Genomic DNA, 16,962 nt, shown 5'->3' on the forward strand with positions numbered 1-16,962 from the left:
GAATTTTTCAGATTAATATTTATTTTAAAATTACATTATTAGAATATGCTGTTGCATTAATAGTTCCTGAATAATGAATATGGAGAATTGTCCAAATATTAAGTTAAACGAGACAGTCCAAGTACAGGACTAATGGATTATGAGAAGTTAAATAAAATAAGGATTAAACTGTTTTTCAAATGCATACACTTGAAAAATCTACAATGAAAAAAAAGTCATCCAATACTTAGACAATGAGTCAAAGAGCTAAATATGTTATTGGTTGCCACAAAAAACTAATAATACTGGTTTGGTAATTAAATCATAGAAGTTAAAAGAAACACAAATGAACAAATCTATGGGTCAAGAATAAATGAAATACATTAATTCTGATAGTTCTGAAAAAATATAATTCAGATGACCTAATTCAACTGGTATTAAAATTTAACTGTTGTTCAGTACATTCAATTTGTGTAAATGTTTGTTTGATTTCTTCCTTAATGTCTCTACCTCAACAAAGACGGATTTTACCAAGATAAAAATGTAATATTTTATCCTTTTTAAAATCAGCAAAAAATTATTAGCTGTGCTAATATATATCTCTTACATTTCTGAGTTACAAAACATATTATTTTTACAGAAATAGTTACATGAAAGTAATGCAGAAATGAATACCTCCAAGGTGTAGCTATTCGTAACTCCAAGTCTCCACATAGCAATACGAGCAGTGCCTTCCTTAATTCGTTGAACTTTATACCAGCAGCAAGACAAGCTGAACTGAAATGTATATATACCAATACACATGTAAACAGATATTGGTGAAGATGACAATAATATAAACTTACCAAATGTGTCCAGAAGTTTTGAAAACAAAAATCACACTACAATATAACAGTTCATCATTTTGCTATGCAAAATTGTCAAAATCTTTATGAGAATTAAAGCTAACAATTAAGGAGTATTACACTTCCACTGACACTGTTTTATTCATAGTTTCTGCCAATTGTTATGAGCAGAATGCACTACATTACTATGATCAGAAATAAACTAGAAATTATAGTTACTTCAAAATATGTAAAATGATAGTTAACATTTTTGACACCTAAAAATATAATTCAAGTACATTATTATCTCTCCAAAAAACAATTAGCTAGTAACTATCACCCCTGCACATGCTATCTTCTACATACAATCAGACAATTCCTTTACATTAACAAGAGGATGACACAACTTCCTTGTACAACAATTCCATTGAACAATATAACCAAAAAGGTTGTTTTGTCTGTTGCATAGCAAAGCTACTGTGGCTATCTGCCAACTCTTTTGTTCTAAAATGTCAACCACAGTGAAGGCAAGTATGGGGAAAACACTACTAACCCTTGGGGTACTTTTTACCAATGAACAAATATTTCAATGCTCCTGCTACTGAAATGGATAGTATGATTAGAAATAGATTTTAATTCTGTAAATGGCAGATTGCAAGTTGAAATACTAGCTTCTATAACTATTTCAGGACCACAAATGAAAAGTTCATTCTTGATGAGGCAAAGAGACATACTATAAATGGAAAGATATGGTAAAATGTTCTGTTGAGAAATGAATATCTATCTTAGACACATTTATCGGACAGGGAAACTATTAATTAACCTCAGACTAAATATTCCTCCATTTAGGTATGGTTTCTTATTGTTTAATGGTATTTAACAATACAAACTGGCACAATGTATGTTATCACATGCATGAGTGAAAGCTCTTTCAACAGCTTCACTCATATGCAAAAACTTTTCTGCAATAGTTACAAGGTGATATCTAACTGTTCTGTGGGGAGGTGGTTATTATAGTCTCAAATTAAGTATTAATACAGAGATTTCAAGCCTAAAAACTGAGCACCAAAGACAAACAAAAATATTACTGCTAGTAAAATTAAAGTTGGTTTCTAGAAATATAATAGTAGTAGCTGAATTCTAAAATTATATATCAGCTTCTTGTAGTTTGTGGTAAATACATATCTTCTACCTTACCAAGTCTGAAGCCCACTTCTGCATTAAGAAAGGAAAGATGTGCTGTTGATCTGTTGTTTCTTTCTTGCTGTCGCAACCATAGATAAAGGAATTATATTTGCGGCTGTGACCATGAATGTCACAGAATAGTAATACATCATGATCTCTCTGCATCCTGAGAAAACAAATACATTTAACAACTATTTTACAACAAAACAGTAACTGAAGTTTCAGAATCAGATATATTATTTGATATTTTCAATCTTAGTGGTACCTTATGCATGGACTAAATGTCCAGATTAAAGTTCACAAGATTCAGGTAAAGCCATTTCTAATTTTAAACTACTACATAGACATTCACCCAGTAAACATCACCTTCCAACTATGTGGTGAGTCTTAACCAAATAATGAAACTAACTGTCACTTCTATAATGCACATACAGCTGAAAGAGTCGTGTGTGTGTTCAACAACATATTTCAGGCTCAAACATATGAACTTTCAACTTTCAGCCCATGCTAACCACACAATAAGTACAGTCCAATACTAGTCATATTAAGAAAACAATAGTTGTGTATTATGAAAAACTCTACTTCTTGAATGACTAATTATAATCTAGATCTCTTGCCTAGAGTACATCAAAAAGGTATCTATTTTATCATTTAGTTTTCTTTCAAAAAATTATTCATGTGTTTAGTTTTTTCTCCAGGCTATTCCCCACACATCCAATTGGTTTAGTCTAAACAAAAGAAGACTTCGTTGTGTATCTTTTCTCACTTGTACATTAAAATTCACTAATTTAATAAAAAATTAAAAACATTCAAAATACTTTCCATAATTTAAGTTCAGCTAGACTTCCATTTTTAAATACTTGCACTGCTTAACAATTTGCATCTTTATCACACAATAATGGAACCTATAAATTCATTACACCTACCTAGTAATTAAGTTTTTCAGGTACCAAGCAGTTGGAAAGGCTTCTTTTATGGAAGACTGATATTGCCGATTGAGGTCCCGACCAGTTAACGAACAACGATAGTTTCCAACAATTACTCCATCAGGATTTAGCATAGGAACAATCTTGAAAATCAGTTGTTTCCGTAGCAGCTAAAATAAAAACCATTTCATAAACCATATAAATCTTATTCAACCAATACATTATATGAATAACTATATAATCATGTAAATAAAGTTTTTGTTTAAATAAAAAATACATCACAATAATTTATTAAGAAAAATGATTAATTTATAATTTTAATAAAAAACCTTAATTATTTTACTCTTTACACATGAAATAAAAATTCAATTTTCTGTAACACGTTAGTGTCATAGTTATGAATATCCTGTTGTATAACTTATCCTGTCACGAATATATCACACCCAAAACCACAAAGTGTGGAGTGTATTTTCTCAACAACAAAATATGACACAAGAACTCCTGACATTCACAAAATGGGCATGCAAAAACCATTTGGCTACACCTGGAACCACAGACAAATATCCTAGTTCAAATATGATATACATCACACTGTATTTAGTGTCACCTTATACCTAGGTTATTCAAAACCTTTAAAGCTAATAGAAATTAGACATATTTGCTATATCTGAATAAAATATTTCTTCGACCTATACACAAATAATAATGTGCAACAGAATGAAAAAAAAAACACATGCTAAGTTCTTTAAACAATCATAAGTATGTACTTCAGCTTTGGTAGAATCTGCAAGGATGAAATCCAACAGTCCTTTCATTATCCAACTAGAATTGGACTCTCCAGGATGGACTCTGGCAGAAATTATGACAACTTTTTTTCTGGAAATATCAACTTCAACTTACTGACACCAAAATTATCATATTAATGTATAAAATGCACTTCAAGATCATCGTATGTTACAGTTCAAACACATACAATTAAATCAACACAAATATAACATCAATTAATGATTCTTACTATAATTAAAAGAATAATTTACTTCAATTTTTGAGAAAGTTCTTGATCTTAATGAATAGCAAAAAACACTCCTGTCAAACTTCCATCCTGATTTTCAAAAGTAAAAATGCTTGCATCTAATAACAGAACTTCAAAAGTAAGGAAAGAGCATTGCTACTACAAAAACATTCACTTACATTTTCATAAATGTAAAATTGATAGCTTTACCTTATCTGTTACTTAACAATAACAATGAAAATAATCTCATTATGCACATTACAGTAACTTGTAACATTCATTTGTACACATCTTGAGTCCAAATTCATGTATGATTTTTTTTTACAGCATTGTTAATTTCAGGTTTATTTTTATCAGAAAACAATTTATAAAGAAGCTATTACACAAAAATATACAAGTTTTAAAATTAGCTTAAAAAGCAAAATAATGAAGACAATGGCCCATTATCATTAAGTGCTTCTAAAGACACACAAAGTATGTATAATTCATAATATAAAACAGAAAAAGAAAACATCAATCAGAAATAGAAAAATTATGACACATAAAAAATAACCAGTTAAAACTTGCATCTTTTTTTTCCTTAACTGGTCCAGTGTCTGAAGCCCTGGAAGTTACTGTAAGCAGTGGTACTAAGTTGCCTGCAAGTGTGCGACACAATAACCTCTGCTTACATAGAGTCCTTTTCATTGGTTCATTTTCAATCATTGACAAATATTCCTACAACATATGATGCTTAATTTTAAACACAAAGACATACACTTTGAAAATTAAATTATAAAAAAGTAACAATGCATGTAGTTTTTACCATAAACAGCAGTTTAAAAAGTTAAAAAATAATGAAAATTATAATCAAGATATTTATGTTTTAAAAATGTATACTTTCCATTATACAGCATTTAAAGAATTGAATAAAGTACAATAATTTGGTAACGAATATCAGAATAAGTTATTATTCCTTTGGAAAATAAGAAAAAAGCATGTTATAAGGAATAAGTAACAGAAACCTGGATAACTCATATAATGCATTCAAATATTTTATTAAATATTTTTAAACAGCTTACCATCAAATCAGTGTATGTGTAGGGGAAGCAAAATGCAAAGAAGACTCTATCATAATCATAAGGAAATTCAAAGGAAAAGTCAAGCTGTACATGGTAGCTCCATCTCCATTACTGAAAAATTTCAAAGCAAACTCAAAAATTCTAACACATAAATTTCAATTATATAACTGTAATTTATGAACTATAAAATATGCTTTTTACTACTTCTTTTAATGTTTAAATTTTAAGTTCAAAACTCATGAAGTACACTAATCACAGACAGAGCATTTGTAGATAAAGTTAGAAAAATTTTTTGTACATAACACAAAATCATTTTTATGCTTTAAAAAATAATACCTGCATAAATACACATACAATTAACTTAGTGATTTGGCAAGAAAATTATCTCTCATTTATTAAAGTATTTTTATATAAACATGTAAAATAACTTGTGCATTAGGCAAAATTTTCAAATATGTTTAAGCAGACAAACTGTTCTTATCTGTAAGAAGTATCACATCATTTATGTAGATAAAATTTTAAAAAGTAAATATATGTACATACATGTAAAAAACAAACAAACTTATACATGTCCTAACATGGCTTGATCACTTTTAACTTTTTAACAGAGTGGGTCTCACCACAAAATAAACAATTGTATGATTAGCCTTATTTAGTAGAGACATGCTCTGCATTTCCTTAAAATCTAAAAATGTGTTTAATTTTTTTTAAATTAAAGGGTCTCTTTGTTAATGTGAAAATGTCTACCAGTTACAAAAAAGTGGTTCTTTAATTAAATGACAAAGTGGACATTGTGAAAGAGTTAAAAAATAATTAAGCTGTTAAAAAGCTAATAGAGAAATAGTGTAAAATATATGTACAAGATACAATTTGTTATGCTTAGAACACAAATTTTTACTAATGTCCAGTAATCAGGATCTTTTGTTCCCAATTAATCCACATAATATGCACATATTTTCATAATTATTTTATTTGTAACTAGTTCCATATCTATGCATAACCAAGAAAGGCTGTAAGAAAGAACTATTGTCAATATTATATATTGTCACATTAAATTAGGGTGAAAAATACTGATTTTACTTTTTACACTTATGTTATAGTTATCGTTTCTGTTAAAGCTTCAACTGAAATATATTTTTAACTAGATTTGATGTGAATGAAACTTTTATCAAGTTTTTCTCAATCACAGCAGAAGTTGTTCTAAAATTACTTAAAACAACTCATAATTTATCTATTCCCAATAAAACTTATCTATTCCCAATAAAACTTAATAATAAAGTAAGTCTATATATAAAAACATCTCGTTTGGGTTGAGAAAACTCTACATAAAAAAGTTTCTCAACCCAAATGAGCCATTTTTACATATTTTTTTTCTCCACAAGTGGGTTTTCGACATCACTGATTAACAAAGTAAGTCTGATTTTATGCTGAAGTTTAAAGCCTTGTCTAAACATATTTGTCATTATATTTCATGAAAAAAAATTCCTAGTTTTTTTTGTGTTGGTTATTAGATTTTGTCTGGATTTTCTTGCTGCCATTTATAATATTACGCATCATAGAAATACTTCAGGATTAATACAGAAAAATGTTGTTTAACTTTCAGTATACTTTTTATACTAGTAAACATTTTCTAAATAAGTGTTTCTATAACAAAACACATTTTTAAAACCATCTTTATTTTTGCAATGTATGTTCCATTATCAAAGGCAATCATAAATTTTACTGAAATATTTATCATAAAAATAAAGTGAATGGTAAAAAACAATAATTGTAAAAGCACATATAGCTAAGAAAACACCACTATTACTAAGTCATCTTGTGTAATAATGAAGTACAAGTATTATGCATATTTGCATTTATAAGTAATTGCCATTACTCACATAAGAAAAAACCTAACAGAATATAAAATTTCTGGGAATCATCTAATGCTGTATTTTTCTAGAGTAAATTAGTAGTTTTATAAAGCTTGTGAATTTGTAATGTGTCAGAGTTTTTAAGTAAACTTTATAATTATATCACTAGGTGCATCATAAATTTGCTGTTTAGCTATAAGATGTAATAATTAATCAGACTTTTACTCACATCAAGTTATTCTTAAAATATGATATATCTTTGCCTACTCTATGCCATCCCACTTTCTGAGACTGAGCCATTTTTTCTGAATACCGTAAAGGCTGCATTCCACAACTGTACAAGCTGTACGGTTTTCGAAAATTCACAATTGAGAAGTGATACATGACGTTTGATCTCGTATTAGACACACAAAAGTAAAACCACTGGCTGTGCCGTTCACTATAAAGATCTGGACGTAGGTAAAGCTCATAACAAAACTGGGATCTGTTGAATACAAAGTTCCAACAAATGTTAAAATAAACATCAAAATATATAACCTTGGAAATTCATCCTATTATAATGTGAGTAGTATTAAATTAAAATTAAAATGCTTACAAACAGATCTTCCAAAAATTACTGTTTTATTGTCTGGTTTTAATTTTAAAAGTAATATTGTCATAAAACAAAGTTTCTGTTAAGTCTCTTTACTTCTGTTAATTCCTTGGCTTACATAAAAGACCAGCTTGAAATGACTCTTACTTTATTTAGTAATTTAAAACAAAAGTTAATATTTTCAATAGATCCTTGCCTCCATTTATAGTGTCAGCTATTCTCAATTTGACTGCTCTCTAGCATATAAATTTTTACTTGCCACTAGCTTTGAAACTCCCACTTGATTCTATATGGCTCAGCTGTGTTTAAGCACACAAAATAGCCTGTAACAGTCTTCCACTAATAGGAGTGCAACAAACCCTCCTATCACAGCTCACTCCCTCTATGCAGTTGAACCCAATCTTCACTTAAAGATTAGGCACAAAAAATGACTCCAGGATCAAGGAAGATAGATGGGAAGGATGAAGGAGTTAAATATTTACTGAAGATATTAACTTTCAATTACTTACCTCCATTTACAGTTACAGCTAGAATCCCACATTAAGCAGGTGGAGAGACTAGTATAAAATTATCTAGATGAGCACACTTCAAAGTAATCTGAAGCATATATATGGAATGAATCCTCTCTATGAAAAGAAAACACACATACACATGGAAGACTAAACCACATTTGAACCAGATATGTTTTTCACCTTTGTGGAGCCAACAGGTGTGGTGTCACAAACAAAGATTGGAACAAGATAACAATTTCAAATTCCTAAGGAAGAGAAAGGTGTGTAGACTGGCTAGGGTGCATTGGACCATAAGTGGGAAGTCAAATCCAGTACAGACTAGTGGCACCAGGAGGATCTTTACCAGAAGGCACTGGTAGGTAAAGTTCCTCAACCATTCATCTCAGGTCTAAGAATCAGAAGGGAAGAGAAACCTATGTTCTGAGCACCTAAACACAGCACAATTTGCAGCAAGCAAACCTGGGAATGTACATCCAGACAATATCAGGAAGTTGGAAATGAAACATGGAAGGTCAATTCCAGTCTAAAATGAATTGGCATTGGAAATGTAACATCCAATCCATGTTAGGAGGAAGTTCCCAGCAAGAGAGGCAAACTGCAAAATAGGTGGTAAAATCTCATCCAGACCAGTGGCATCTTGAATAAAACACAAGACCTGAGGTAAGAGGATAGTCATACCTTCTACACAGGCAACAAGCTACTGCCATACTCTGACAGGAAACAGGATAAAGAGGGGAAATATTACTTTACTTAATATAATATTTTTACATTTCAGTTAATTTTATAAAAATAAATTGTTTATTGTGAATTTTGCTCAAAGCTAAATGAAGGCTATCTTCACTAGCCATCCATAACTTAACAGTGAAATACTAGATGGAAAGCAGCCAGTCATCACCACCCACTACCAATTTTTGGGTTACTCTTTTTACCAATAATGGGATTGACCATCATATTATAATACCCCCTATGGCTAAAAGGGTGAATATGTTTGATGGAATGGGGATTTGAGCCCATGATCCTCAGATTGTGAGTTGTGTCCTCTAACCATGTGATCATTCTTGACCCTAATAACAAATAAAGAATAAACATGAAAAACAAGAAACAAGAAGTTACTCAGTTTTCTTGCCATCAGTAGTTATAATCCTACTTTTTATACTAATGGTAGTAATGCACTAAATCATTTTTATTTAATTAAACAAGCAAAAAGAAGACAAATTCTCTCACAAATTTTCTGGCTTTTAAACTGTTCAGTGAAAGCCATTACAATTTCATCCAAGGTATTTGTCAAGTTTCTCACTGGAACATTGATTGTACTCTGAGTGAAATTGACTATTATCCATTCCAAACACAGTGTTAAAAATACATAATTTGACAGATGAAAAATCAAGACTTTCTATCAGTCATGTATCATATACAATTAAACATGTGACAAAACTCTGAACATATCCTGAAAGAGAGGATGGGACAGGTGTATGTGGCAGAAATGGTTTCATGGATAGCTCTGTAACTAACCAAAATTGAAAGCTATACACATTATGGTTTGTTTGAGCAATAATGACTTTATCATGACTAATTTATGTTTAATTCCTTACTCTTTCAAGGGGTGGTGGAAAAAAGAGAGAAGACAAGATGCCTAGAGAAAATGTGTCACATATGTCATCTTACGGGAAATTCAAAATTTTTAAAATATTTGCTTGTATAATTAGGAACCTAAAACTTGTATACTATTAAAATATAGATAATTTACTAGGCTTTTATACTAATTGGTATAACATAAACAAAAAATTATAAAATATTGAGTGTAAGACACTAAATCTTTCTATCATACATAGTGAAGGATATTCAGGTTGAAAGAGTTAAATTACATTACAAACTTATAATGTTCCTATTCTGCTTCATTAATTTATCAGAATGTTTGTAGAAAGGGTTGAGTACCTTGTACTAAAACAATTTTTAATATACAACTCCCAAAATAACTATAGAATATACAAATTTGTAGTTGAATGGCATATATCACAGTATAATTGTGGCATTTTTTTGTATATTCTAGCTAATGTAGTGCCACAAAAATTAATCACTTTTTGAAAGGTGTTTGTAAAATTTTCATGTACACAAATTATAAAGATATTTTTACATCAGATATAGTAAAAGATAACTCTTGTACTTTATGGCATTATAAAACAAAAGAAAAGACCATCCACAAAAGGAACATTCAATAAACTGTACCCTGGCCTTGATATGCAAAATGCAGCATCTAGTAACATGGAAGAATCCATGAACACAATAAGTAATGAAAAAAAAATTACATGTATCCTAAGCAACAGTCCACTTTTAATATTCAAATCAGCAATTCCCAAGATAACTATAGTAGATATAAATTAGTGGTAGAACAGAATATATCATAGTAGGCAAGAATCCATGAAAACAGTGGTTAATGAAAAAAAAAAAAAAAACATTACATGTATCCCAAGCAGCAGTACACAACAGATCTCTGTTTGGAAAATTAATAAAGGTTGTTTTCATGACATACCCATTCAACTATCACATACCTCAAGCACCTGAAGAGTAAGAAAAAGTACTGATGTTATTCCATATTAAAACATACTAGTTAAACTGTCAGATGCAGTGCCTATGGATTTTTACATGCTCAAATAGTTGAAACAGGTGCTGGGAAATTGATGTCCTTGTATTAGGTTGATTACATAACGTCAGCACAAAGAGGTAGCAGACTATGGACATAATAGACTTACAATGTTGCCATTTGTAACAGAAATTAATTTGCAAGGTTCTTGTCTAGAACCATGGCAGTCAGGTAGAGCATGAAAGAAAATGGGAACATGAACTGTAATAATATGGTGAGACTACAAAATTATTTTAATACAACATACTCACCATTTTGTTTTTCCAAAAATAATAATTGGTATAATGGTATTACAAACCAAACTTATGTTTTAAAAATTCTCAACATTTGAAAATAATTTCTGTAAAGATTCTAACAGCTTCTCAAAAACTATAGTTTTCTATGAAACAATTACCAATTGATCAAAACTGTTCTCTATGAGGACTTCTGATGGAAGTACCTAAACATTGTTTATTAACTAAAATATCCTAGTGAATATGCATATAAATATACAAACCACGACCTAAAGATACATGTGTTTCTTCACTTTTGGGTATTCTACAATACTTTATACAGTAATGATTACCAACTGTTTGTCAGTTAAATTTACATATTAAATAGTTACTGGTAGGAAAATACATCAGCTTTACACTTCCTGCAGATATTTCTTTACATTTCATAGGTTATTGCAGTATCACTAACTGTATTAAGAATTTACTCTATAAATCAAATTATGATTAAAAAAACAAACTAGTTTTCTGTTTTATCATCTAACACTTAATATAATGAAAACAACTTTTCTCAGATGTATCTATAAAAAAGGCAAACTGAATCTAGGAAATTACTTACAGTTGTATAGCTTTTTCCAGATTTCCACTCTCAAATCTTGATTCAAAAACAAGAGTGACATCATCAGAATCCTGTGGAGTGACTACTACTTCATCTAGACTACTTGGATGTCCAATTTTTGACTGTAAAAACTGTTAACAGCATTTAATGTGTACTTAGCTTTTCAATTCAATGACATATTTCAGAATATATTCTACTCAGTGTTAAAATTTCATTTTCTCTAATACACGTTATTTGTATACAAGCCATCAAATGTTTATTCACAGTATTCAAACATGACCCCACTAACACAAAATGTATACTTTAACAACAGAGGTAATACTACTTGTAGAATTTTTTTTTTCTACTGGCAAATTACTGAACTTCTGATGTACTAAACACTTGCTGTATCATTGAAAATGTTTGAAAAACTTTCTAAAGACAAGATAACTATTCTTAATACTTTTGTAAGCAGTCAGGTTTTTTAATGATTTTAATAAAATTTTACAAGTATACTGCATTTAACTCTGATGCAAATTGTAATTTAATTGCATACTAAAGGTAATGTAACTGGAACCTGCAGCAATAATGTGTGTATTGTATAACTGAAATAGCATATGCTCAATGAAAGAATTCAACAGTAATTTTCCCAAATAATTGTGATAAAAAAATAAAAAAATGTGCAGTCAACTCACTATGGACTATAGAATATATACAATATAATAGTCTAGTGACCTGTTTATAACCATCTATTGTTATTTTAATGAGGAAATTTAAACTTCATTTCTTTTTAGGTAAAGATGAATAAGTACAATGCATTTTTGGTAAAACTGTATGGGTTTTGATGGGATTGGTGCATCCAAGACAAAAGAGTATTCAGATTCTCTACAAAGCCCAGGGAATTTTTCCAACAAATATTACCAACCTTTGTTATTTTTAGTGAGTGCAAGAAAAAACATGATCACCTTTTAGAAGTTGTGATTTCTATAAAAAATGTTGTTTTCCTGAAATGTTATAAAAAAAAAGAAACATTTTTAGAGTGAGACTTTGTCACTAAATGTTTCAGATTGAGCTTTGGTCACTAACAATTTCAAACTGTACACTCGTCACTAATTATTCTGGAGTGAACATTGGTCACTAAATATGTCAAAGTGAACTTTGTTCACTAAAAGTTTCAGGGTGGAATTTGGTCACAAAAGAATATTTCACAGCTTACTTTTGCCACTAAACATTTCAGAAGGAACACTGGTCACTATATGTTTCAGAGAGATCACTGGTCATTAAATATTTCAGAAAATACATTCATCATTAACCATTCCAGAGTGGACACTGACCATTATCCATTTCCAGAGGCCATATCATTGTATTTGTTGATTCACATTCAAAATTCCATTGAACTACTATTTTATGTTAATAAGTTTGGGATCGAGCTGTAAATTATTATTAAAGTTTTTGTATTATACATTTTTCAATTTCTTAATTTAAAAGTAAATATTAAAAAATACACACAAAAATCAATAGAAAAGATAGGAGGTTCTTATTTTATATTCTAGCTTATCAGTATTGATTATTTGAGTTTCTAATGCATACAAAACTAAATATTTATTAATGTGACGTCACAGAGACCTAATTTGAACCAGTGCTGTATTCAACATTAGAGCCTCCTATTTTTTCTATTTGCTGAAATGTCATTGAATCAAATACACTGGCCCATTCACCTCTTTCCATTTTTAAAAATGCTCCCTTATAAAAACTTACTTCTGTATATGGCACGTGAATAACCAATCAAAAGCTCAGAATGTCCCCTAGTGGCTTTATCAGCCATTTTCAAGTGTCACAAATTCACCTTGTTCTTTTGAAATAAGGTTTCAAGGAAGTATAGTTGAGTCTTCAATCTACTTGAAATTTCATATTTTTTTAGACTAAAATATAGCTTAGTTATTAAGACTGATAGTGGAATTCTATGATACTGATATAGTAATTCATGGTTTTTTGGTTCTTCAACTATATATATAAAACCTAAGTGTCTTCACTGGTCTTTAAAACTAAATATCTGTCTTGGTTTATAACTTTCATTATATCAATAATCTATAAATCAAAGTTGTCATTCCTTAGTGAATTCTAGTAACTGATAATGACATTGATCACCTAGTGTCAATATATTGTATAAGTAAAGTACTGACTAAATCTGTCAAGCCAACCTATGTCAACAAAGAATCTCCACCATTCAAATTAAACTTTTGTTTCCCTCTGAGAACATAACTACAGAATACACAGCACAGAATATGGCTTTTATTCATCAACATTTGTATTACCTATATCCCAAAGAAGCATATCTTTCACATGAATAATAACTTTCATCTTCAAAATTCATCACAAATTTTTATAATTCACAAGTAAATTTCTTGTCACCATAAACACCTTATTACTTCATATCTTAATGTATCTGTATTTGGTAAGAAAAAGAAAGTTAAAAAATCTTTCAAATTATTTCAGAGGTAACAGCATTAATAGTGGTAACTCACAACTAACATTCTGTCATATGAAATAGTGTTGGTTGTCAAGATCCTTACAAAAGTGTGTTTTTTGTGACAAAATCAGGAAAGAAACTTTTACAACTCAAATAGAAAACACTAGCAAATATACATTTTAAACCTCTCTGCCTAATTAGTCATTTTAACTTTTAATTAGTGAATTACACGCTTAAGCAATATCATAAAACTTTTGTAGCATCATACAGATAAAGATCTTAATACTGGACAGTTACTGTAATATCACAATTCAATTTATATGACAAATATAAAACAAACTGTACTTTGAATAAATTAATTAAGTTTAAAAATCTAAATGTTGTTGCAACCAGAAGTAAACAACAATTTACTGTAAGGTAGCAACAACATTTAGATTTTATCTTTAAGGCTAAATCTTCTATACTCAAAGGATCTACATTTTAATCAGGATTTTTTCAATGTTAGTTAAAGCTCTGCTTAAAAAAATTCAAAAATTAAGATTCTAAACACAGAAAGCTCATAAATAAATCACACAATAGATTCTTACATAAAAAAAGACACATAAAACTATAAGTAAAACACATATATAACTAACCAGCTTCAATTCTCATTTTAGCATAGTAGAAACAAACATGCATTCTGTGTCTTAATGTTTTGGAATATCAGAATAAAATATGATTCCTTTTAATTTATTGCACAACATCAATTCAAAAGAAAAATAATTTCAGACAAAGGTATTACAAGGGGAGTGTATTTGTTCCAGAATTTAAGAAAAAAGAAGTTTAATGCAAAACAAAGTGTATGAGGTAAGTGTAATTACAGAAGATATTAATAACAGCAGTACACCGTTTATATGAATACCATAATATACTTGTTTAAATAAATATTTAAAATATAAAATACTCAAATATACTTTTTCTAATAAACTATAAATGAGCAGTGTTATAAACTATAAAAAAACTGTTTTCTTTTAAGTGTTTTATATATGTTTTCTATAAAATGCTAATGTCTATATTTAACTAATTACATGTTGAAATTTATATGCAAAAACGGCTCGTTTGGGTTGAGAAAATATTTTACATAGAAGAGCAAACAACGTTTCGACCTTCTTTGGTCATCGTCAGGTTCACCCTCAAAGAAAGAGGTAACTGACCGGAAGCTGATCACATGTTTGAAAGGGGTTGTGTAACTGAGTGTCGGAATGTAGAGGGCGGTGTTAGATGTTTGAATATATAATTTTATTTATTTTATTATATTAATATAGGTATAAAGGCGTTCCTTTATATTGGTTTATTTTGGGTTTAAGTTGTTGTATAAGTAAGGCTTCTTTAATTTTGCGTTTGTTTATGTTTGTTTCTTTATTTAGTATTTGAGTGTTTTCTATGGTTATGTTGTGTTTATTTGACTTGCAGTGTTCGAAAACGTGTGAAGGTGACTTTTTATGTTCTTTAAATCTAGTTTCCATTTTCTACTTGTTTCTCCAATATAGAAGTCGTGGCAGTTATCACATTGTATTTTGTAAATAATGTTGGTGTGGTGTTTGTCAGTGTAGTTTTTACATAGTATAGACCTCAGTTTTGTGCCTGGTTTTTTGAATAAATTTGGTATTAACTGGAATGTCATATTTTGTTACTAATTTTTGCCAAATGTTGGTTATTTGTTTGCTGATGTCAGGAATATATGGTATACAGCAGAATATGGTTTCATGATTTTTTGATTCGTGAGATATATTTACTTTAGTTGGTTGATTTTGCTTTCTGTCTAGGTGTGTGCGTAAAATGTTTTCTACGGTTTGTGGGGGAAACTTATTGATGTTGATGAAGTATTGTTTTATTTTGTCTAATTCATCGTTAATTCACTTGACAATGAAAAAAGGTTGAAACGTTGTTCGCTCTTCTATGTAAAATATTCTCTCAACCCAAACGAGCCGTTTTTGCATATAAATTTCTCAACAAGTGGGTTTCTCGACATCACTGATTACATGTTGAAATGCTTACAACTGATGCTGACTATATTGATGATTATAGTAACATAAAAGTGGAAACTGTCAACAGAACTGAAAACTGACACTACCTCAAAACATGCATTCCTTAAGGATTCTACTTTCTTTAACTAAAAAATAATATATATATAAGAAATACCACTAAGAATTATGAAAGTTATGACTAGGACAATAATGAGAGAACTGAGAACAATTAATAACAACTAACATCTATCATTATAAATATTTTACTTACATACCATAAATCAAAATTGATATTTTCAACTAAATCAATTATTTTTAATTTTTTAATCTTGATTTGTAAATAAATCATTTTTTAAATCCTTTAACTTTTCAAAAGGCATTTTTGTTTCTATTTGATATTCTAAGTACAAAGGAATCTTTAATTATTAGCACATTTTCTATATACATTGACTTTTTTTTACTAATTTATTGTAAAATAATTGTAAAAATTCTTCTAACAAAAGTCAACAACAGCAAAGAAGTAGACCATGAAGAATAATCATTGATGCATTGAAGCATGTCGGTGTGATTCTGGTTCTGCTGTGAAGTGTAGCTTTAAGGGGTGATAAAGTAACTACTGTAAACAATACTGAAGAGCAGCAAAAATGTTGCCCCCATGATAAGTTGATCAAAATCATGAAATGGAAATATTTGTTCCACCATAAGTTGCAACAATTACAAAGGCACAAGACTTGGGTCAGTGAGTATCAGTTTATGTTTTGCTAGAATACACAAGTGTCACGTTATCAATGCAAAATTTAACCTTTAGACAAGGACAGGTCAAAGTGTGCATATCATGACCTTTTTATAAAGCCACATTCAAAATTATATTAAATTACTTTAATGTTGTTATATATCAAAAAAGCTAGTATCAAAATGAAGTTAATAAATCAAACTTCAATACAATTCTTGCTTTAATTCCATAATTTTAAAAGAAATACTTAAATAATGTTTTAATTTTCAGTTGTACCTATGTTTGTATTCAATACAACACCTTAAACTAAGTAGTATAGTTTTAATCACATGATCAGGATTTGGGCGAGGTTCAAAGAGCA

General features: G+C 29.5%; 1 pseudogene across 1 annotated transcript in view; it reads right to left on the bottom strand.

Moving 5' to 3' along the window:
- LOC143232309 (cytosolic carboxypeptidase 2-like) overlaps nt 1-16,962 on the bottom strand; it is a 63,256-nt pseudogene that overhangs the window by 16,514 nt on the left and 29,780 nt on the right. The window contains exons 9-16 of the transcript XR_013017490.1: nt 11,414-11,544; nt 7,070-7,324; nt 4,988-5,090; nt 4,512-4,643; nt 3,682-3,813; nt 2,915-3,084; nt 2,001-2,154; nt 655-756 (exon numbers count right to left, since the gene is read on the bottom strand). The product of XR_013017490.1 is annotated as a cytosolic carboxypeptidase 2-like (transcript). The remainder of the gene's footprint in view (nt 1-654; nt 757-2,000; nt 2,155-2,914; nt 3,085-3,681; nt 3,814-4,511; nt 4,644-4,987; nt 5,091-7,069; nt 7,325-11,413; nt 11,545-16,962) is intronic.

The sequence above is a fragment of the Tachypleus tridentatus genome, chromosome 1 (assembly GCF_004210375.1).
Source record: "Tachypleus tridentatus isolate NWPU-2018 chromosome 1, ASM421037v1, whole genome shotgun sequence".
Taxonomy (NCBI): Eukaryota; Metazoa; Arthropoda; class Merostomata; order Xiphosura; family Limulidae; genus Tachypleus; species Tachypleus tridentatus.